At 37.2% G+C, this 22,843-nt stretch overlaps 1 protein-coding gene across 1 annotated transcript in view; it reads right to left on the reverse strand.

Annotated features, from left to right (window-relative positions):
- The window catches only part of LOC309630045 (uncharacterized protein), a 143,237-nt gene that overhangs the window by 96,584 nt on the left and 23,810 nt on the right, over positions 1-22,843 (reverse strand). The window contains exons 3-4 of the mRNA XM_082394808.1: positions 10,272-19,530; positions 4,127-10,030 (exon numbers count right to left, since the gene is read on the reverse strand). The gene's annotated coding sequence lies outside the window, so the exon portion shown is untranslated. The remainder of the gene's footprint in view (positions 1-4,126; positions 10,031-10,271; positions 19,531-22,843) is intronic.

The following is a 22,843-nucleotide window of genomic DNA, read 5'->3' on the forward strand; positions in this document are numbered from 1 at the left end:
TTCTTCCCTTTACTCTTTTAACATTATATATTGGAAACTGTCCAAAATCAGTACATATAGAACATCTTCATTCTTTAAAAGGTTGCATAGACTCCCATGCCATACAGGTACATAATTTACTTAACCAGTGTCCTAATATAGATATTTATGCTGCTTCCAATCTTTTTGTTATTTCAAACAGCCCTATAAGGAATATCCTTGTATATTTGTCACTTAAGATGTGACAAGCATAGCTGTGGATAAATTCCCAGAGTAGTATTGCAGGATCAAAGAATATATGCATTTGTAATTTTGATATGATATTGTTAAATAGCCTTTTATAGAGTTTATACCAAATTATATAACTAATAGCAGTGTATTGAATACCTATTTTCTCACACCCCTTTCAATATAGCATGCTATCAGAATTCTTTTATCTTTGCCAAACTAACAAGGGAAAATGGCACTTCCTTGTAGATTTAACTTAAATTAATTTTTTTCCTATTATATATTAAGTGAATACCTTTTCATATGTTAAGACCCATTTATATTTCCTTTGATACCAACTGTTTTGATCCTTTGTCCATTTCTTGTAGGATTATTGGTCTTCTTCTCACATATTTATTTATATATGCTGAGAAACATATCCTTTGGTCTATGTCATGAGTTGCAGACAAAATATTTTCCCCTGGTCATTTGTGTTTTTTCCTTTGTTTATGGATTTTAATCACAAGATAATTTTATTTTAATTTTATATGGTCAAATTAATCTCTTTTAATTTAAGATTTCTTAGTTTTGGATTAACCCTAGAAATGTCTTCCCAACCTTGAAATGTTTTACATACACACACACACACACACACACACACCTGTGTGTATACATACATAATATTTCTATAGTATACTTTTTACTTTTATTTTTAAATTTAAATCTTTGAAACATTTGGAATTTATGGATAAAACATGAGGTAAGAGTCCAAAAATAATTTTATTTTCCAGATTACTATCCAGTTGTCCCAATACCATTTATTAAATAATTCATCACTTACCTACTGATTTGCTATGCCATTCTTGCCATACACTAATATCCAACACATATTTGTGTCTACTTACAGACTTTCTTTTCTATTCCATTTATCTGCATGTTTATTCATGCATTATTATTACATTAATGCAATTACTATAACTCTATATTTTAAACTATGGGAGAGACTGCAACTTGTTACTCTTCTTTGCCCAGACTTTTCTTGAATATTTTTCCCTATTTTCCATGTGACTCAACCCTTCCAGTTCAAAAAACTAATGAACAAATAAATAACACTCTTATTGTATTTACTGATATAGAATTTATTACTTACATTAGGAAGAGCTGATATCTTTATAACATTGAATCTTCCTATTTAAGAAAATGTATGCTTTCCTTATTTGTACAGATTTTGTATATTTCTTGTTAAATTTATTTCTATAAATTTTTTCTACTGTAAATGTGATATTTTCTTCCATTATAACTTCCAGTTGGTTATTGTCTGTACTTATGAAAGTTGCTTGCTGTTTATTATTGTACTCAGACATTTATAAATTCTTCTATTGTTTGTTACAATTGTTCAGTTGATTCTTTTGTATATTCATGTAAGCAAGTATAACATTTGCAAATAATGATAATATTACATCCTTTTTCAAATATATATGCCTCATTCTCTCCTCTCTAATTGTACTGGCAAGTACCTTCAGAACCATGTTAAAAAAGTAGTAGTGAGTGCTCACTTGGGCAACACATATGCTAAAATTGGAGCAATACAGAGAAGATTAGCATGGCTTCTGAGCAAGGATGACACAGAAATTTGTGATACGTTCCATATTTTTTCTCCTCAGGCATGGGACACGAAAGCAAAAATAAACAAATGGGACTACATCAAAATAAATAGCTTTGCACAGCAAAGGAAACTATCAACAAAACAAAAAGGCAGCCTACAGAACGAGAGAAGGTATTTGCAATATGAGATATATCCAATAAGGGGTTGATATTTAAAATACATAAAGAACTCATACAACTCAATATAAAAAAACAAAAAAACAACCCAATTAAAAAATGGGCAGAGGCCCTGAATAGAAATTTTTCTACAGATAGCCAACAGACACCTGAAAAGATGCTCAACATCACTAATCATCAGGGAAATGCAAATCAAAACCACGGTGAGCTACCACATCATACCTGTCAGAATGGCAATTATCAAAAAGACAAGAAACAAGTATTGGCAAGGATGTGGAGAAAAGGGAATCCTTGTTTGTGGGATTATAAATTGGTGGAGTCACTATGGAAAACAGTATGGAGTTTCCTCAAAAAATTAAAAATAGAACTGCCATATGATCCAGCAATTTCACTTGTGGGTATTTACCCAAAGAAAACAAAAACACTAATTTGAAAAGATTTATGAACGCTATTGTTTCACTGCAGCATTAAATAGCCAAGATATGGAAACAATCTAAATGTCCATCAATAAATGAATGGATAAAGAAGATGTGGTACATATATACAATGGAATATTAGTCATAAAAAAGAATGAAATTTGCCATTTGTGGCAACATGAATGTATCTAAAGGATATTATGTTAAGTAAAATAAGTCAGACAGAAAAAGACAAATACCAGATGATTTCACTTATATGTGTAAGCTAAAGCACAAACAAACAAAACAAATGAAAACAGACTCAGAGAACAAACTGATGGTTGCTGGGAGGTGGGAGACAAAATAAGTAAAGGGGATTAATAGGCACAAATCTTCAGTTATAAATAAGCCACGAGGATGCAACATACAACATAAAGAATATGGTCAATAATATCTTAATAACTTTGTATGGGGACAGATGGTTACAAGATTTGTCATGATGATCATTTCATAATGTATGTAAATGTCAAATCACTATGTAGTACACCTGAAATTAACATATTATTCTATATCAACTGTATTTCAATTAAAAAAAGGAAAAAAAGTAGTGACAGTGGACACTCTGGCTTTATTCTTGACATTATGGGGATTTTCTCATTGTGTTTTCACTGACATCATACTGGCTTTTAGGTGGTAACTATTAATTTAAAATGTGGCCATACAGTCCCTAGTTTATTGAGTTTTTTTCCCAATACTTGATTGGTAGGATTATATGATTTCTCTTATTTGTTCTCCTCTAGGTGAATTAACAGAGCTACTAATGTTGGATTATTTTTCCATTTCTGGAATAAGCTAGTACTATTATCCCCACCACGCTCAGTCATTGTCCAGAGGCAGCCCAGGGGAAGGAAGTATGGTTTGGGTATGAACACCATGGTGGGTTTAAAGGGGTTGCCAGCTGGAGTCTGTCATCAGCTATGCTCCTCACAGCAGATTCTCTTGAAGGAGATTTGAGCAGCACATTTTTACGCCACCACATCAGTCAGTAAAGGACTAGAAGTCAGAAAACTTGAGCTCCAGAACTAGGACACCACCCAGTTATCACTGTTATCTTAGACAGGTCATGTGCTTTCTGAGCCTCACCATTTCCTTGCTTGATAAAGACAGACATAATAACAGGGCACATGCATTTAAAGTGCTTGAAAGAGATTCTGGTACATACTGTGCTATAAATATTAGCTATGATGATGATGATTATTATTATTACCAAAAATCCCTTCAGAGAGGAGCCCCAGAACCTGGAACACAACAGCAGCTGCCATTTCTTGAGCACTTATTACATTCATGCCAGGCAGTCAGTGTTGGCAAGGAGAGGATCAGAAGGGAAGAGGGAAAGAGAAAGGAAGGAAATGTGGCACTTAAGTGCTGTCACCACCTTGAGCAACTTACACTAAAGGAAGAGGCTCTCCTGCATTTAGAATTTGCTAGAACAAAAGAGAGACTTATAAGGAAGAAGTAATAAAGTAAGCCAAAAAATTCCTTCCTGGACGTGTTAAGTTTACTGAAAAGGAAAGACAGCAAGGATTTAGGGTGTCAGCAATGTTCAGAATAGAGTAGGCCCTTGGCTGGAGCTTTCATTTGGCTATATCCCCTGGGTCCCCCTGGTGGCAGGATGGGTGAAGGAAGATGAGCAATATCAACAGATACAGAGCAAGGGTTTAGCAAAGGCGAACATGACTTCTGATCCTGCATCTTCCACTTACCAACTCTGAACAAAATCCTTAACTTTCTTGTCCTCGTCCTCTAAAGGGACTGTTCTGAGGAATAAATGAGATAATTATGTACAATTTATATAAAGCATTTGACATAGAATAGCTGCTTAATAAGCATGGCTATTATTATTAAAGCATAACTCATATGTTTTATAATGACCTAAGTTTCACTTATAAAACTACTCTCCGTATGGGGACATGTGTATGCATACGGCTGATTCGCTTTGTTGTGCAACAGAAAGTAACACAGTATTGTGAAGCAATTATACTCCAATAAAGATCTATTAAAAAAAAAAAAAACTACTCTCAGAAATGATGTTAATTTGGAAATTCCCTGGCAGTCTAGTGGTTAGGACTCTGCTCTTTCACTGCAGGGAGTACGGGTTAGATCCTTGGTTGGGGAACTAGGATCCCGCATGCCACATGGTGGGACCAAAAAAAATGATGTTTTTAGAAAGTATTGATAGCCACCAAAAATATTTTTCATGAAGTTTAATCTTAGAACTTTCAGGAAAAATCACATAATCTAAATGTTTTTCAATAATTACACTTACGCTCTAATTGCAGTTTTGATCTTGCACTGAAAAAAATTTAAAAGAACATTTTTTTTTAATAAATTCATCTCTAATGGACAAACTAGCTGAAACGATCATTTTAAAATAAATACTATCCAAAAGCTACTCACTTTCCACCTCCTAAGTCACGCGCAATAGTTAAAAATATGAGAACCTAAGGCACAAATACCATCATTATATTAAGATGTTCTTTTATGTAAACATGAATCAACACATGCCTGACAGACTATAGTAGTCAATTTGGAGATATGGAAGTTCTTGTTTCAATGGATGAAATATGCATGCTTTTGAAAAATTCAAATGTGAGCTTTTTTTTTATCTAAGAGATTTCTTCTGATCTGAAAGGGTAGCAAGGATCAGGTTAAAAGTTTGCATGAAAACATGCACCAAATCTTTAAAAAGCAAAGATCACAGTTGATATAAGATGGTTTCTAGAGAGAAAGCATTTATTGTACAGCCTTGTAATTGTTTCCATTCACATGGAACGACTCCAGTTGCTTTCAAAAATCAACAAATGATAAGCAGAAGGAAGATGGGAAGAAACAACAGCACTTTTTTTATGTCCAACTGATAAACACTGGGCTGCATATATATTATGCTAAGCGTAATTAAGCACAGAATTAACATCATTTGTAATGCAGTGCAATAAGGCAGCTGAGACGAATGAAAAAAAAAAGGTCTCCAACACATTGCTTTGATGATCTAAATTGACACTGCCAAGTTATGTATTTACAAAAAATATGGACAAAGGGTCAAATAAATAATTTTTTTCTAGATGTATGTGCATAGGTTATGACTAAAGGTCTGAAGCAATTTTCATCCTGTTATTCATCTAGTTTGATAGATCTTAACCTTCCATGAACCATGTCTCTCACAGTGTATCTAATTACCTAGAATGGATCCAAAAACAGTCCTAACCCTGCATTTTAGTAGCTAAAGCATCATAAACAAAAGATAAGTTATTTCCTTGATAAAACTTTGGAGATAAAAATTTACAAAAGAAGTCAAGAACAAATTATTGAATGTTTTTAATGTTTTAAGTACCGGGCAAGCACTTGAAATATGTCATTAATTCACTCAACAAACATTTACTGAGTTCATACTCTTTGATGAGCAGGTACTCTATTTAAGTGTTGAAGACATAAAGGTTATAAGGATATCACAATCTAGTGGCAGTGACAAGTATATATAGATACAATTTCGATACGATACGAAATGCAGTGATAGCAGAAGGTCCTGGTGTAGAGTGGGAATAAGTGTAGGGGCAGGAGGAATGCCCAGAGACAAGGTATTTTACCTAATTTTGCGGGAGAAGAGAGTCAAGAATAGCTTCTCAGAAGAGATGATCACACTGGGATCGCAAAAATGAATAACAGTTGATTTTCATAATAATCTCTAATAATCCCCGTAAGTAGGAAACATTATTCCCATTTTATAGATGAGGAAACAGATGTACTCTGACTTAGAGATGATAACTGGTAGGACCAAGTCTACCTGATCCCAATATCATACCTTTTCTATTGTCTCTGAAGATCGAGAAAAATACTCTGTATGTCTCTCCAAGTCACAGAATTTTTTCACCATTACTTATTTCATTTAGCAATTCCAGCACACTGTTCCCTTCTTGCAATTCCCACCATGCTCAGCTAAAAGAATATATAGTAATTGCTGGCTTGTATTTCTGCCATATACTCTTAGAAATTCTCATGAAAACCCAAGATATTACAGTTGTCACAGAGAAGAATAGATATGAAAATCTAAAACTGTCACTGGGAAGAATGGAAGCCCTATTAAGACTTTCATAATAAATGTCTGGAAACATTTCCTTTAATTGATCAAATAGTCTCAGATTTAATCAGAGGGAGAGGCAGTAGTCTAAAGATCATCTAGAAAAAGAGTTTATTTATCTCTCCTCATGATGGGATACAGTAAGATTTTCTTGATCTTTTGCCTACCTCAACCTACTATAGTCTCCAATTGCAAGAGACTATGTAAGAGCTGTAGGAATTTAAGAGCCATCCTGAGTAGGAAAAACTCACTTTCTTGTGTATCTCCCCTTTACAACTCACACGGAACACTTCACTTCTGACACTTCTGGTCACCAAATGTGTGGGAATTTTTCCCACACCAAGCAATTCTGTGACACCAGCTGGGTGTCCCACAATTTAACTCAACCCTGACACTATCAACCTGGAGATAGAGCCAGATCCATAGTTTACGGGCTCAGTCCCACAAGACTGCTCCCCACCCCAATTTCAAATAGCAAGTCCAGGTTGTCACCTGTGTTTCTGACCTATCAGCTAGAAATGCCCAAAACCCTCACCTTGGGTTCAATTAATTTGCTAGAGTGGCTCACAGAATTAAGGAAAACAGTATACTTGCTGTTTACTGGTTTATTATAAAAGGATATGCTAAAAGATACAGATGAACATCCAGATGAAAGAGATGTGTGGGGCAAGCTATGTGGGAAGGGGCACAGAGCTTCCATGCTCTCTCCCAGAGCACTGCTCTCCTAGCACTTCCAAGTAGTCACCAACCCAGAAGCTCTTCAAACCCATACTTCAGGGATTTTTATAGAGGCATTATCACCTAGGCATCATGGATCATTAACTTCATTGCTAGCCCCTCTCCTTTCTCTGGAGGAGGGCTGAAAATTCCAAGTTTCTAATCATGGCTTGATCTTTCTGGTGACCAGCCTCCATCCAGGATCCCACCAAGAGTTACCTAATTAGAACAGAAGGCAGAGACCAATATATATATATATATTTTTTTTTTTTCCTGCTATCTCACACATCCTAATCACCTATTGCCAGCAGTTCATGATACTTTATATTTAGCTATCTATGGAAGCACACTAAGATACATCATCAACATCATCATCATCACTGAGCCATAAAATAGGAGATCTGGAGGGATCCACAGATGTGTTCATTTAACAGATATTTATCGATGATGTACTATGTGCAAGGCAACATGCTATCCACTAAGTAATTAAAGTTGAGCAAGCCACAGTGCCTGACATTAGGGGTTTGCCATCCATGGTGGGAGACAATCAGGCAAGAATATAAGTGCATGTGCTCCAGCCCGTTTATTTAACACATGTGGAAAAGAGGATAAGAAAATAAGTAGTTTATCAAACTCTGATTATGCATTGTTGATGGGAGTGGAAGCTGATATAACCTTTTTTGGAAGACAATTTGGAAATGCCTTTTAAATTTGCAAATGTTCTTATTCTTTAACATAGACATCCTAAACAGAAATTTATCCTTCAGATGTACTTACAGAAATTCCAAAAATAAGTGTTTGAGAATATTAATGCAGTTTTGATTATATTAGAGAAACACTGGGAACAATCTAAATGTCTATCAACTGATTGACTGAATGAACTATAGAATACTGTGTAGCAATTTAAAAGATGAAATAGATTCAACATAATGTAAACACAAGAGGTTATTCAAGAGCTATTGGTATGTGAAAAAACACATGGATGGTATAGTTCTATCTTTGTTTAAAAAGGAAAAAATCACCACAAGTAAATGTTTAGAAAAATAAATAGCAGAGAAATGTATACTCAACTATAAACAGTGGTTAATACAATGGCTTCAGGTACTTTCTATCTTTTACGTTAATATTTTGTAATGCTGGATTTTTTTTCTAAATAAAAAGTGTGTTTGACTAAGCTGATGTGATTTATAAACACTGTATCTTTCAAAAAATTTGACATTTCTAGGTTTTTATATTTATGAAAGTTATTTAAAAACTGTAAAGGCTTAAATAAATTATGGGATTATCTATTTATATTAATGCTAAATAATATTAGACATTATTTTGAGGTACTCTGAAAGAGAATATACTTATACAGAAAAAAGATTTTAAAACCATTAAAAATAACATTAAGAATTAGGATAATGACATAGTTTCCTAGTTTCTTTCAAGAATTCCTGAACTTTAATCCAGGTCCCTGGAGTCCTGGTCTAATTCTGTTTCTATGCAGTTATCTCTTGCCTATGGGTAATCTCTTAAAACTCTTGCTCAAAGGCAAAAACTCTTCTAAGCCACACTAATTCTCATTACAGAAAATGCAAATACTGGAGTGTTTCTATGAATGGAAAAGAAAGCTGCTATTATTGCTAATAAGCACTTTTGATGATACACTGTGGAAACTGTAAACTTTATAACACATGAAAGTAAAGTTGAAACAACCAGTGACTTAGCCTGTCAACACGAAGGCCTCACAGTTATCTAGAACTCGTAGTTACCACAGCATTTGTCAGCTATTTTTGTACAAAGTAATCATAATCTTATACAAATAAAATATTTATATTTGGCTAGAAGAAGATGTAACATGAGGGTCCCCTCTTGCCCAAACAGAAAACTATCAAACTGAGATCAGCAACTCTCTGTGTAAGAATAAGAGGAATGACTGAACAATTGAAGTTCCCATGCTTCTGGGCAAACTGCAGCCAGGTTCTGAGCTCACTTAAAGAAGAAAAGTTTGCTTGAATAGCAAAATCAAGTGTAAAACCATCTAACAGGGACTTTAATATATGCTGAATGTTCTCTTTTCAAATTCATGGAATTCACACCATAAACTGAAGAAGGTAAATTTTAAGGAATGGAAAATTTATCAGTCTTCAGATTTGGCTACTTCAGTGTATAGAAGTGAAAAGTGAAGATATAATTTTATTCAACTCAGGCTTTGATTTGCCCATTTGGGTGGCTGAGTATATAAGGGGATGTTAAGATAAAAATTTCTGCTGAGATTTTAAGACAAGAGGCATGAGATAACAAAAACACTTGTGAAACAGGCCAGCCATTGTGTGTTCTGATATTTACAACTGAAAACACTCCTAAATTATATGTGTCTAAATCTTATGTCTCCAGCTTTGAAGGCAAGAATAATGTGCTTGGACTCATTCAGTGTTGGACTTCAATTAAGTCATTGACATGACTCCTATTTCCCATTTTCCATGTACATTTCCCTAAATTTACCTTTAGAGAACTGCATGGAAAACTCCATTCTAGTGAGCCCTCAGCATACCTTGAGGCAGAAATTGGCACCTTACTAGAGGGAGTATGGGAGATAGTTTTTGCTTCCCCACAATGGCTGAGACTTAGAGGAGTCAAGGACATCTATAAAATGACCATATCCATTTCTCTACTTTCCGACAATAATGACCAAATTTATAAGGCTATATGACACTTTCAGTGTGCTATTTGTTCCAAGTTTTATCGTTATAACAACATAATAACATCAATACTTTTAATTCCTCCATTTTACAATGATAAAACTGAGGCACAGAGAGGTTAAGAAACTTGCCTGAGGTCACACAGTCGATAAGTATTAGCAATGACATTCGAATCTAGGCACTTTGAAACTGGATGCTAAGTTCGGACGTTACAGAAACACTTCTCATTTGCAGGCTCCAGTTTTGGGTAACTAGTTTAACCAATATTTCCTTTCACCCAAAAATACATATTGAACAGTATTTTATAAGACAATTTACAGGGACTTCCCTGGTGGCGCAGTGGTTAAGAATTTGCCTGCCAATGCAGGGGACAGGTGTTCAACCCCTGGTCCAGGAAGATCCCACATGCCGCAAAGCAACTAAGCCCGTGCGCCACAACTACTGAGCCTGCGCTCTAGAGCCCGCACACCACAACTACTCAGCCCATACGTCGCAACTACTGAGCCCACGTGCCACAGCTACTGAAGCCCGTGAGCCTAGAGCCCATGCTCCACAACAAGAGAAGCCAACGCAATGAGAAGCCTGCGCACCGCAATAAAGAGTAGCCCCCACTCGCCACAACTAAAGAAAGCCCGTGCGCAGCAACAAAGACCCAATGCAGCCAAAAAATTTTAAAAAAGAAAAAAGAAAATCTACAGCACACATTCAAAAAAAAAAAAGAATTAAGGAGCATTTGTACATGATATATTTGCTAAATATTGTGATCAGTGTTGTTCAAAACATAATTTGACATTACATTTTACAATTATTTTGATGAGCTTTCATGATGTTATAGCATCATCTTAAGAAGTACATCACTTGTGAGAGAAATATAATAAAACCTGTTTTATCTTTATTCTGCCTATAACTAAATTTTTGCCTTAGGATAATTCAAAGGGTCATAAATATTGTCTAGAACACAGAAAATACAATTATTAATGAATAATGGAATCTAAGGGCAAGTATCCACATACGTGAAGGGAAATACTAATTATCTGTGACATTTTTCAGGGTTCTATCATTATTTTAGCATTTTTTCCATAGTCTATTAAAAATTGTTCAATGTCACAAACAAAATCTTTACACTGAGAGTCTCAAATTTTCTGAATTCAGAAAAAGTACTAAACATACACCAAGAAGCCAGAGAAACCAGCTTTACCCTAAACTAACAATATCACATTTGGAAAATCAGTTGTTTTCTGATTCAATCTGGAAAGTTAGGATAATGACTCAGCTTCTTGAAAAATACTAGAAGCCTAGTGGTTGTCAGGAAATGTCAGTGGTTACATATGATAGATGGGAGAAACTTAGTGTGCATAGAATTATGTCCTTTCCTCCAGCTTTGGTTTGTATGCTGTTTTCCTGTTCAGGAGTGTGGGAGTTTAAAAGAAACCTCCTTAAAAGGAACACAAAGACTCTATTCCACTATGCATGATATTGAGAAAAAAAAAGTTCCAATAAGCCGAAGAGCTTTGGTTCTGTGGAAGTGAGGCCAGTGGGTTCAAGTGTCATTGGTAAATGGCCTTCTGAACTAGGATGAGGCAGGAAAATAAATGCTGCCCCTGATCCTGGACCCTAGGAAATAATAAAATTCCTTCACTGCCTTCCATCCACATCGTAGCTGACTGTGTTCATATCAAATGTTCATTTTCCACATAAAATATTCCAATAATAATTTTGAAAAGAGGGTCCCCCTCAAAATGGATATTCCTAGCCTCCTGTGCAGCTAGAAGTGGCCACATGTCACATGTACAGTTTTTTCTTTTTTTAAACATCTTTATTGAAGTATAATTGCTTTACAATGGTGTGTTAGTTTCTGCTTTATAACAAAGTGAATCAGTTATACATATACATATGTTCCCATATCTCTTCCCTCTTGCATCTCCCTCCCTCCCACCCTCCCTATCCCACCCCTCTAGGTGGTCACAAATCACCGAGCTGATCTCCCTGTGCTATGCGGCTGCTTCCCACTAGCTATCTATTTTACATTTGGTAGTGTATATATGTCCATGACACTCTCTCACCCTGTCACATCTCACCCCTCCCCCTCCCCATATCCTCAAGTCCATTCTCTAGTAGGTCTGTGTCTTTATTCCCGTCTTGCCACTAGGTTCTTCATGACCATTTTTTTTTTTCCCTTAGATTCCATATATATGTGTTAGCATACTGTATTTGTTTTTCTCTTTCTGACTTACTTCACTCTGTATGACAGACTCTAACTCCATCCACCTCATTACAAACACCTCCATTTCATTTCTTTTTATGGCTGAGTAATATTCCATTGTATATATGTGCCACATCTTCTTTATCCATTCATCCGATGATGGACACTTAGGTTGCTTCCATGTCCGGGCTATTGTAAATAGAGCTGCAATGAACATTTTGGTACATGACTCTTTTTGAATTATGGTTTTCTCAGGGTATATGCCCAGTAGTGGGATTGCTGGGATAGAGAATCCTAAAGATGCTACCAGAAAACTACTAGAGCTAATCAATGAATTTGGTAAAGTAGCAGGATACAAAATTAATGCACAGAAATCTCTTGCATTCCTATATACTAATGATGAAAAATCTGAAAGTGAAATTAAGAAAACACTCCCGTTTACCATTGCAACAAAAAGAATAAAATATCTAGGAATAAACCTACCTAAGGAGACAAAAGACCTGTATGCAGAAAATTATAGGACACTGATGAAAGAAATTAAAGATGATACAAATAGATGAAGAGATATACCATGTTCTTGGATTGGAAGAATCAACATTGTGAAAATGACTCTACTACCCAAAGCAATCTACAGATTCAATGCAATCCCTATCAAACTACCACTGGCATTTTTCACAGAACTAGAACAAAAAATTTCACAATTTGTATGGAGACACAAAAGACCCCGAATAGCCAAAGCAATCTTGAGAACGAAAAATGCTGCTGGAGGAATCAGGCTCCCTGACTTCAGACTATATTACAAAGCTACAGTGATCAAGACAGTTTGGTGGGCTTCCCTGGTGGCGCAGTGGTTGAGAGTCCACCTGCCAATGCAGGGGATACGGGTTCGAGCCCTGGTCTGGGAAGATCCCACATGCCGCAGAGCAGCTGGGCCCGTGAGCCACAACTGCTGAGCCTGCGCGCCTGGAGCCTGTGCTCCACAAGAGAGGCCGCGATAGTGAGAGGCCCGCGCACCGCGATGAAGAGTGGCCCCCGCTTGCCGCAGCTAGAGAAGACCCTCGCACAGAAACGAAGATCCAACGCAGCCAAAGGTAAATAGATAAATAAATAAATTAATTAAAAAAAAAAAAAAAGACAGTTTGGTACTGGCACAAAAACAGAAATATAGATCAATGGAACAGGATAGAAAGCCCAGAGATAAACCCACGCACATATGGTCACCTTATCTTCGATAAAGGAGGCAAGCATATACAGTGGAGAAAAGACAGCCTCTTCAATAAGTGGTGCTGGGAAAATTGGACAGGTACATGTAAAAGTATGAAATTAGAACACTCCCTGACACCATACACAAAAATAAACTCAAAATGGATTAAAGACCTAAGTGTAAGGCCAGACACTATCAAACTCTTAGAGGAAAACATAGGCAGAACACTCTATGACATAAATCACAGCAAGATCCTTTTTGACCCAGCCCCTAGAGCAATGGAAATAAAAACACAAATAAACAAATGGGACCTAATGAAACTTAAAAGCTTTTGCACAGCAAAGGAAACCATAAACAAGACCAAAAGACAACCCTCAGAATGGGAGAAAATATTTGCAAATGAAGCAACTGACAAAGGATTAATCTCCAAGATTTACAAGCAGCTCATGCAGCTCAATAACAAAAAAACAAACAACCCAATCCAAAAATGGGCAGAAGACCTAAATAGACATTTCTCCAAAGAAGATATACAGATGGCCAACAGACACATGAAAGAATGCTCAACATCATTAATCATTAGAGAAATGCAAATCAAAACTACAATGAGGTATCATCTCACACCAGTCAGAATGGCCATCATCAAAAAATCTAGAAACAATAAATGCTGGAGAGGGTGTGGAGAAAAGGGAACACTCTTGCACTGTTGGTGGGAATGTAAATTGATACAGCCACTATGGAGAACAGTATGGAGGTTCCTTAAAAAACATGTACAGTTCTGATCAACAATACATAGATGGAAATCTGTTGGGTCTTTCTGGTAAAGTTTTATTTTCCTGGCATAGGCATGAGTCTTCCTTGCCGTTGCACCTTCTGCTTCTTTGTCCCGCCTAGAATGCAGGTATGAAGTTGGATTGTGACTATGCAGTAATACTGGGGTAAAGCTGCTCACTAAGGACGTTGGAATAAAAAGAGGAAGGCAGACTCGGGTGTGGAGGACTCAGCCCTCAGCTGCCTATATCTGGATTCTCATTTAAGAGGGAAAAATATTCCTGTTTTATAAACCACTGTGGTCGGGCTTCTGTTACCTGCAGCTGAAGGGCATCCTTAATGATATATCCTTAAGTGGGATCAGCCTCCAGGGAAATTGTAAAGAAGACAGTTTTCAATATCGACAACTATTTCCCTTCTCACCCTCTGTGCCTCTGTTCATGCCATGTCTTCCATCTGGGTATCTCTGTCCTCTGACCATCTCTGCTAGCATGTATTCATTTATTTATTAGTGTAGCAAATGTGTGCCAGGATATGTGCTATTAAAAATAATCACATACATACACTCAAAGTTTGGGCAAAGTCTAATGAGGGAAGTAAGATGTGCAAATAAATCCTCAAGATTAAAGGTGCTAATTGCTGAAACAGAGAAATCTCAAAGTCTCAGGTCACAGAAGACTGGGCAGCCAGCAACAGGGGGTCAGAGACGGCTTCCCAGTGGAAATGGTGATTGACCTGGCTCTGAAAGAATCAGCTGAAATTCAAAAAAAAAATCTTTCACAAAGCAGCCCTGCAATGGCCTCCATCAGAAAAGATTTTTTTTACGGAACCTTATTTGTCTTTGATAACATCAATTCCTTTCTTCCCTGAAGGTTGTTTAAGATTGTGTCTTCCAAAGGCAGGGACTACATCTGACTCAACCTCTTAGTCTCCCATGGTGCCTGGTTCATCTTAGATCCATGGTAAATATTAGTTGAATGGCATTACTGACCTTCCCATGACGTTAGACACCCAGTGCCTTAGCTGCAGCTTCCCTGAGATTAGGCTTTTTCCTCGGATGAATCCATCTAACAGACATTTGGCAAGTTAATAAAATTTGTCAAACTAGGAGAAAAGTTTAAGAAAATACAAAGCATTTTTGTAGCGTATAAACATTTAGAAAAGCGTTATCTGTTGGCTGACTATATATACTCTCTCCTGAAGAGAATTGGACAGGGGGCAGGGAGACAGCAGACCCAGCTGGGTGAGGGCTCTGCTGAAAACAGTCAGACTGGAACAGCTGTGTATCCTTTTCCGGTAATCCTTTTCCTTTTCTTATGGTAATAAGAAATTCCCACAGACTGGGTGCCTTAAAACAATAGGAACTTTTTTTTTACAGTTCTGTAGGGCAGAAGTCTGAAATCAATGCCTCAGCAGGGTTTGTTCCTTCTGGAGGCACTTGGGAGAAACTGTCCTATGACTCTCTTCTAGTTTCTGGTGGCTGCTGGCAATCCGTGGTATTTCTTGGCTTGTATGTGCATTGTTCCAATCTCTGCCTCTATCGTCACATGACCTTCTCCCCTGTGTGTCTCCTCTCTTTCTCTTCTATTCTCTTCTAAGGACACTTGTCATTGAAGTTAGGGCCCCCTAGAATCCAGGATGATCTCATCTCGAGATCCTTCACTTAGTTACAACTCCAAAGACCTTTTTTACAAATAAGGTCACATTTACAGGCCCCAAGTGGAAATATCTTCCGGGGGGACACGATTCAACCCACTATAACTTCTGTTGCTGCCTTCCCTCCCCACAAGAAAGGATTAACAGGACTGGCTGGGAAGCAAGGTTTTTTCTTCAAAAATCACGTTTCAAGGCTCTTAAGGGAAAAACTAGAAGGCTCCTAGGATGTAACAAAGAAATAGAACCATTTTGGAAATGGATGCCTAGCCCCTATTAGGTCTCATTTCTGTAGAAACTCAACCAGGCAAGATTCTTTATTCCAGAGAATAATTTTCTCTATCCAAATTTATTTCACCTCCACAACTAAGCCCCACAGACATAAATAGGCTATGGGAAAATTATCTCCTGCCCAAGTACAAACTGTCTGATGTCACTCTTTCATTTTTTAACAGAAGGAACTTTTTACACTAAAGTTCTCAGGCCTGGGACTTCCCTGGTGGCACAGTGGTTAAGGATCCTCCTGCCAATGCAGGGGACACAGGTTTGAGCCCTGGTCGGGGAAGATCCCACGTGCCGTGGAGCAACTAAGCCTGTGCCTCGCAACTACTGAAGCCCCCGTGCCTAGAGCCCGTGCTCCGCAACAAGAGAAGCCACCGCAATGAGAAGCCTGTGCACCGCAACGAAGAGTAGCCCCCGCTCGCTGCAACTAGAGAAAGCCCGCTCACAGTAACAAAGACCCAACGCAGCCAAAAATTTTAAAATTAATTGACTAATTAAAAAAAAATAAAGTTCTCAGACCTGAATCTGGGGGCAGTTGCTTAAATCTAAGTCTGTGGGCTTATAGTCTTGGATCTGTGTTACTACCATCCTGTGACAACACTTCTATAATAGCACCAGACACAGTTTTCTAGGTATGTTATAACTTTATTTAATAGGTCACCTCTGCTGTATGACTTTTTCCTTATTAAAAATAAATTCTGTAACATGAAAGCTATGAAATTACAGAGTTCTTCTGAGAAAGAATGATTCTCCTCGAAGGGCTTTTATTAAAAGAGAACACATTTTCCTACAAGCTTGACTATAACCCACAATATATGTTTATTATGAAGAAGATTATATTAAGAATTCAGTCTCTGGGGAATTCCCTGGCGGTCCAGTGGTTAGGACTGGGCACTTTCACTGCCGGGGCCGGGTTCAGTCCCTGGTCAGGGAACTAAGATCCCACAAACCGGGCAGGGTGGTCAAAAATAAATACATAAATAAAGAATGTGGTCTCTGAGCGGTCTCTGACTTTACCACCAAGACACAACTGCAAATAGCCCTGAAAGCTGTATTATGATATTTACCAGCTGAATTTTCTTACGGGCAGGTAACCTATTTTTCCAGTTAGGTCTGCCTATGGTCACATCATCACCCTCTGAGATTACATCAATTGACAGACACTTATTTTTCTGAAGATTAAATACAAAACTCTCAAACTTTCCACCAATTCTTTTTAAAACTTTCCCACATCGAAGCAAGGGTTCTGGCATCAACACTGAGAACCCAGTGTTGAGGACTGAATTGTTTATGTTAATGTCATTGTTTAACCTCTCTTCTGCCTAATTTTATTCTTTTTAACGTACATTCTAATGCCAAATACTTCTTATGGTTTATTACGAAAATAAGTAATCACTTGACCCCTCCATTATCTTCCACAGAGGCAACCATTCCCAACTATTTTGGCTTTTTCTTTTAGCATTTCACTCCTTATCTCTAAATAATATATTTATAATGCTACTTAATTTTTTCAGTTTTAGTCATTTTTAATGAATTTCCTATGTATAATAGAACATGAGAATTTAGTTCCCTTTCATGCTTATCCCTTCCCAAAGCACAGACTTTTCCCTTTCTTTAATCCTTCCAAGAGAGTTAACCATAATTTTAATTAAATAAAACAGTACTTGCATTATTATGACTGTGTGAACACCATCTACACCTGCGCCATGATGCTCTTTTTTAATATCTTTTAATTTTACCACTATTTAATAACTATCCCTTTTTAATTAACCTGGATTTCTGTGTTCCTATCAGACTCATTTTCCTTGGTAGAAGTACATTCCACCAGATTCATCTTCTTGCAGCGCTCTACCCTCCTGGTCCACTCTGGACTGCTCATCCCTGGGCCTCTTGCCCAGCCATCATCATAGCGTCTCCCTTATCCATCTTCCAGGAGACTTCCTTTCCCTCTCACTTGTGTCGGATCTCCTGGATCTCATGTTTTTCTCCTTCTTAGCTTATTTTCTCCTTTTGGAATAGAACATTCTCCCATAGCTTCCTAAGAAATGGTACACTATAGGTTAATTTTGTAGGAACACTCATTTCTGGAAATGAACACTTTATTTGTTCACTAGACAAGTCTTGACATTATCTCTCAAGACAGGTCAATTTTCACCTTCTTCAGAAAAATTTTTCTGTCTCAGGCAAAATTAAGCTCTTCTACCTATGTACATCCATAACACTTCATTTATTAATTTATTCATTTATCTATCCATTCACTTCTTCATTCATACATCCAGCAAATACTGATTGAGTGCTCTCATGAGCTAAGCACTGGGATAGGCACAAAGATGAAGAGAACAAACTTGATTTGAGTTTGTTCATGCAGGAGAGGCCAGGAAAAAAGACTGAGAAAGAGTGACCAGTGAGAAAGGAGGCCAATCAGTCAAGGATGATGCTACAAAGAAAGGAAGGAGTGTTTCGTGAAGAAAATAATAATCAACTTCGTTAGATTATGTTGAGAGGTATAGTAAGATAAGAAGCAGAAATATCTATTGGAGATGACAACAAAGACATCACTGATGGCTTTGGCAAAGGCAGTTTCTGTGGGAATACTGGGCAGGAAACCTGACTGGAGTGAGATGAGAGGAGAAATCAAGGAAGTAGAGATAGTAAGCATAGGCAGCTCTTTGGGGGATTTTTTTTTTTTTTTTCTGGCTAGTGAAGCAGAAAAATGGAGTGGAAATTAGGAGAGGAATGTGCAGTTTAGGGAGGGCTTTAAATCATGAAAGGAACTGTGGCATGCTGAATGCTCCTGAAACTGACCTGACAGTTTCTGAACTGACACAGCCAGAGAGGCTAACACGTAGGAAGACCAAGATGTAGCTCTTGGTCTCTGGCACTCTCTGTTTAACCTTATCCAACTTCCTTTGGTAATTTTTTCTTATTTTGTTCATTGTTCCAAATTAATGAGAAGAGGAACATTTAGTAGATTTCTCAGTATCTGGGAATTCCCTGGCGGTGCAGTGGTTAGGACTCTGCACTCTCACTACAGAGGACCCAGGTTCAATCCCTGGTCAGGGAACTAAGATCCCACAAGCCTCGTTGTGAGGCCAAAAACCAACAACAACAACAATAGATTTCTAGGTGTCTAAATTAGGTTCATTTTTACTAATTCAACCTTCAGTTTTGTTTTGTTTTATTTTTCTTGTCTCTGTCATGGCTCATAACTGAAAAAAAAAAAAAAATCCCCAGGCTGCTGAGAAGTTATCCTTAGGATAAAGTTCTGACACTACTTGAAAATTATTTTAATTTGCAAAAATTGCACAAGTTGTTTGTGCTACAGTTTCATGAAAATCTGTTTAATAGTAATACCCAATCCACAAACTGTTTTAAGGATTAAATGAAACACTAGTAAAGCATATAGAATAATGCCTGATACACATTAGAGACGTCGATAAACGTTAGCTGTGTTGTAACTATTGCTGTCACCATCATTTTATTTTCATCATGGTTGTCATCATCATCATCATCATTTGACGCTGAGGGGGAGGAGAAAGGATGGCTCCAGTGAAATGTCATTTTGCTTAAAACCTGGCCCCTTAGGTGGAGGTAAGGGTACACTGTCACTTTGACCTCCATGCAAACACAAGCCAATACACACATGCACATACACGCTCACACTCACATTTATAGGATGCTCACGTGTGGCACAAACTCTGATGTCAGAATGTTAGATTTTTTTATTTATGTTGGGGTTTTTGTTTTAAAGTATTAAGCCAAATATAATCTTCTATGAAAAATATGTATTAGCTATTTCTGAAGTCTATAAATTTTTCATATGCAGTAAAAAATTAAATTTTGAGTTTATTACTTTCAATTATAGCTGAAGAAAATAACAAAATAGCAAAACCAGGCTAGTCTCACCTGCAGTTGTGGGTCCTTTGCTGACTTTGTGGAAAACCTACTTATTATATCTGTGCACTTTGCCTGTATGAGTTTGTTTCAGGATGCCCTCTCAAGCTCCAACCCTGTTCGATGGTTCACTACAGTTCTATCCCCTGCCAAAGCATTTCATTTTTTCACAATAAACAAAAAATATCAATCAAGAAATGCTAATTAACAGTCACAAACAAGTTAATGTTTGCAAATGTGAGAAAGGAAAAGTTTGAAACAAAACACAGGATGTGGAATATTTCAGACTGATATGACTTAAAGAAATTCAAAGAATGGAATTTTATAATGTTGCCATAGCCAAAAAACTACAACAAAAACATGAGCTAAGGGATGAGCACCTGAACCCCAGTAAAACCAGTATCCTAATAGATTTGTTTCCCAAACGGTAAATGCCTCACATTAGAGGTACCAGCAAATTAAAGTTTAGTTTCCTTATTTGCAAAAGGTAGTTTTAAAAATGTTTACTATCTCCATACTATTGCGGAGTGTTTAAACACCCTTTAAAGAAGTCAAGTACAAAAATGGTTGAGTTCTTCTATGCCAATGATGAAAATGACAAAGCCAGTTACAGTATTAGAATATCAACATGAAAGGAATGTTAGAAATAATCTCACTCTAATCTCTTAAATTACATAGAGGAAAATTGAGCGTCAAGAATTGTGAAGGGATTGAGATGTTGCCCTGCTTAGCCTGCTCGCAGTTTCATAGATGCTGGTAGAAGACAGGAGACATCTGGGTCAGAGACAAAGGACTTTAGTGCCCAGGGCAGAGCAGGCAACATGAGCTTCATGTTCAAGTCGATACCCATTACTCCCCAAGTCCCATGGGGGTATAAGGATGTGAACTCAGGTGGATGCTGGACATGCAAAGGATTTGTGTCACAGCTGAGGAATTTTGAGTTTAGAAAACCCTCAGTTTTATAAGAAGGATGCTAGCAAACCTGCCTAATGTTTTACAAGAAGGAAAAACTATCTTTATCACCCTGGTCAGGAAACAAATCTGTCATCTGCCCTGGAGGGAGACAATAGCTATACAAACATCTGTGCAAACAGAACAAGGAAGTTAATGCCTCTTGCTCAGAAGATGTTCAGAAATGTGAGAGACATATAGAAAACCGTGTCCTAACACTGAGATTTAGTGAAAAGAAAGCGATTATTTAAGGTCACCAACTAAAGTGCTGAGTTGTTAATTAGTGCAATAAAATATGGTAGAAATATATTATTTAATATTTGATAGTTAGGTGGACACACCCTAAGGTGAGACCTAATGAGTTAATCTCCCTTCCTTAAATGCAGGAAGAACCTGTGACTTGCTTTTAACCAAAAGAATATGCCACAGGTCACAGGATGTCACGGCCATGATTAGGTTACCCTATCTATCTATCTATCCATCTATATCTTAGGAGACTCATGGCCTATATATATATTAGATAGACAGATAGATGAATATATCACCTAAGATCATATACATATGACTCTTAGCAGACCATGTCCAAGGCCTGTCGCTCCAGAAAAAGCAAACTGCCACATTGTAACTGCTTGTGGAAAGGTTCATGCAGTAGGAAATTATGAGTGTCCTTTAGGACCAAAAGGCAGCCTCCAGGCAACATCCAATAAAAAGCTGCGGTCCTCAGTCCTATAGCCAAAGGATCAGAAATCTGCCAATAACCTAAATGAGTTTGGAAGCAGATTTTCCCCCACTCGGGCCTCCAGATGCAGCCTGGTCAACATCTTGATTGCGGCCTTTTGAATCCTAAGCAAAGAACCAAGTTGAGCTATGCCCATAGTTTCTCTTGACCCAGAGAAACTATAAGTTAATAAATATGTGCTGTTTAAGCTGCTACATTTTTGGTGATTTGTTATGCAGCAATAGAAAACTAATACAATAGCTTAGCACAGCCCAGAATTTAATCTGTTGAACACCTCTTCTCTTTTATCTCAATGAGATAAAAATCAGATCTTCTTGAAATTTATCTTGTATCTTTATTTGTCTACGCCTGGAAGGCTTAAATTGACCCTACTTAGATCATTATAAGTCATTTCTACCAACAAATCTAGTGGTTTGGTTGTTTATTTATTTTGTTTTACAGTCATCCCACCCAAAATAGAATCAAGATTAATAAGCATACAGCTAATTCCCCATTTCCTTTGGTAAAACCTTATTAATTATTCCAATCCACAAAAAGTCTCTCTTTATTGAACCTACATTTGTAAATTACTACAAAATTTAACATTTATTTGTTCTTAACAATTGTATTATTTCTTCAGCGTGATTGTAGATCCTCTATTTGTCTTACAGATATTTTTATATTTCCCACAGTATTTGCAACAGTGTCAGGCAAAAAGGAAATGCTCATTAAATTCTGTTGATTGACAAACATGACCTGATTTTTCAGAAGTTCCTGCTAACAATCAATCTGCCTGGATACTGCAGAATTTACTCAGTATGAAATTGCTCCCTCACCCCTCCCATTGTGAGTTGTTTTGACTCATCCCCAGTCTGGGACTGAAATAACCTCTGTAAAAAAATGAGGTCTTACGTCAAAATCACTTTCTGGGTTAATTCTATTTTCAGTCACTATGTGGCATAATTTATCCCCACGTCAGAGAACATATCCATCTGAATACTCAGGATCAGTCTTTATACATAAATTAAATTAGAATTTCAACATATTTACTCTAAAAATAATAATGGAATGGTGGGGACTTCACTGGTGGTCCAGCGGGTAAGATTCTGCGCTCCCAATGCAGGGGGCCCGGGTCCAATCCCTGGTCGGGGAACCAGATCCTGCATGCATGCTGCAACTAAGAGTCCGCATGCCGCAACTAAAAGATCCCACATGCCACAACGAAGATCCTGCTTGCTGCAACTAAGACCCAGTGCAGCCACAAATAAATA

The sequence above is a fragment of the Balaenoptera borealis genome (genome assembly GCF_965194805.1).
Source record: "Balaenoptera borealis genome assembly, chromosome: 5".
NCBI classification, from domain to species: Eukaryota; Metazoa; Chordata; class Mammalia; order Artiodactyla; family Balaenopteridae; genus Balaenoptera; species Balaenoptera borealis.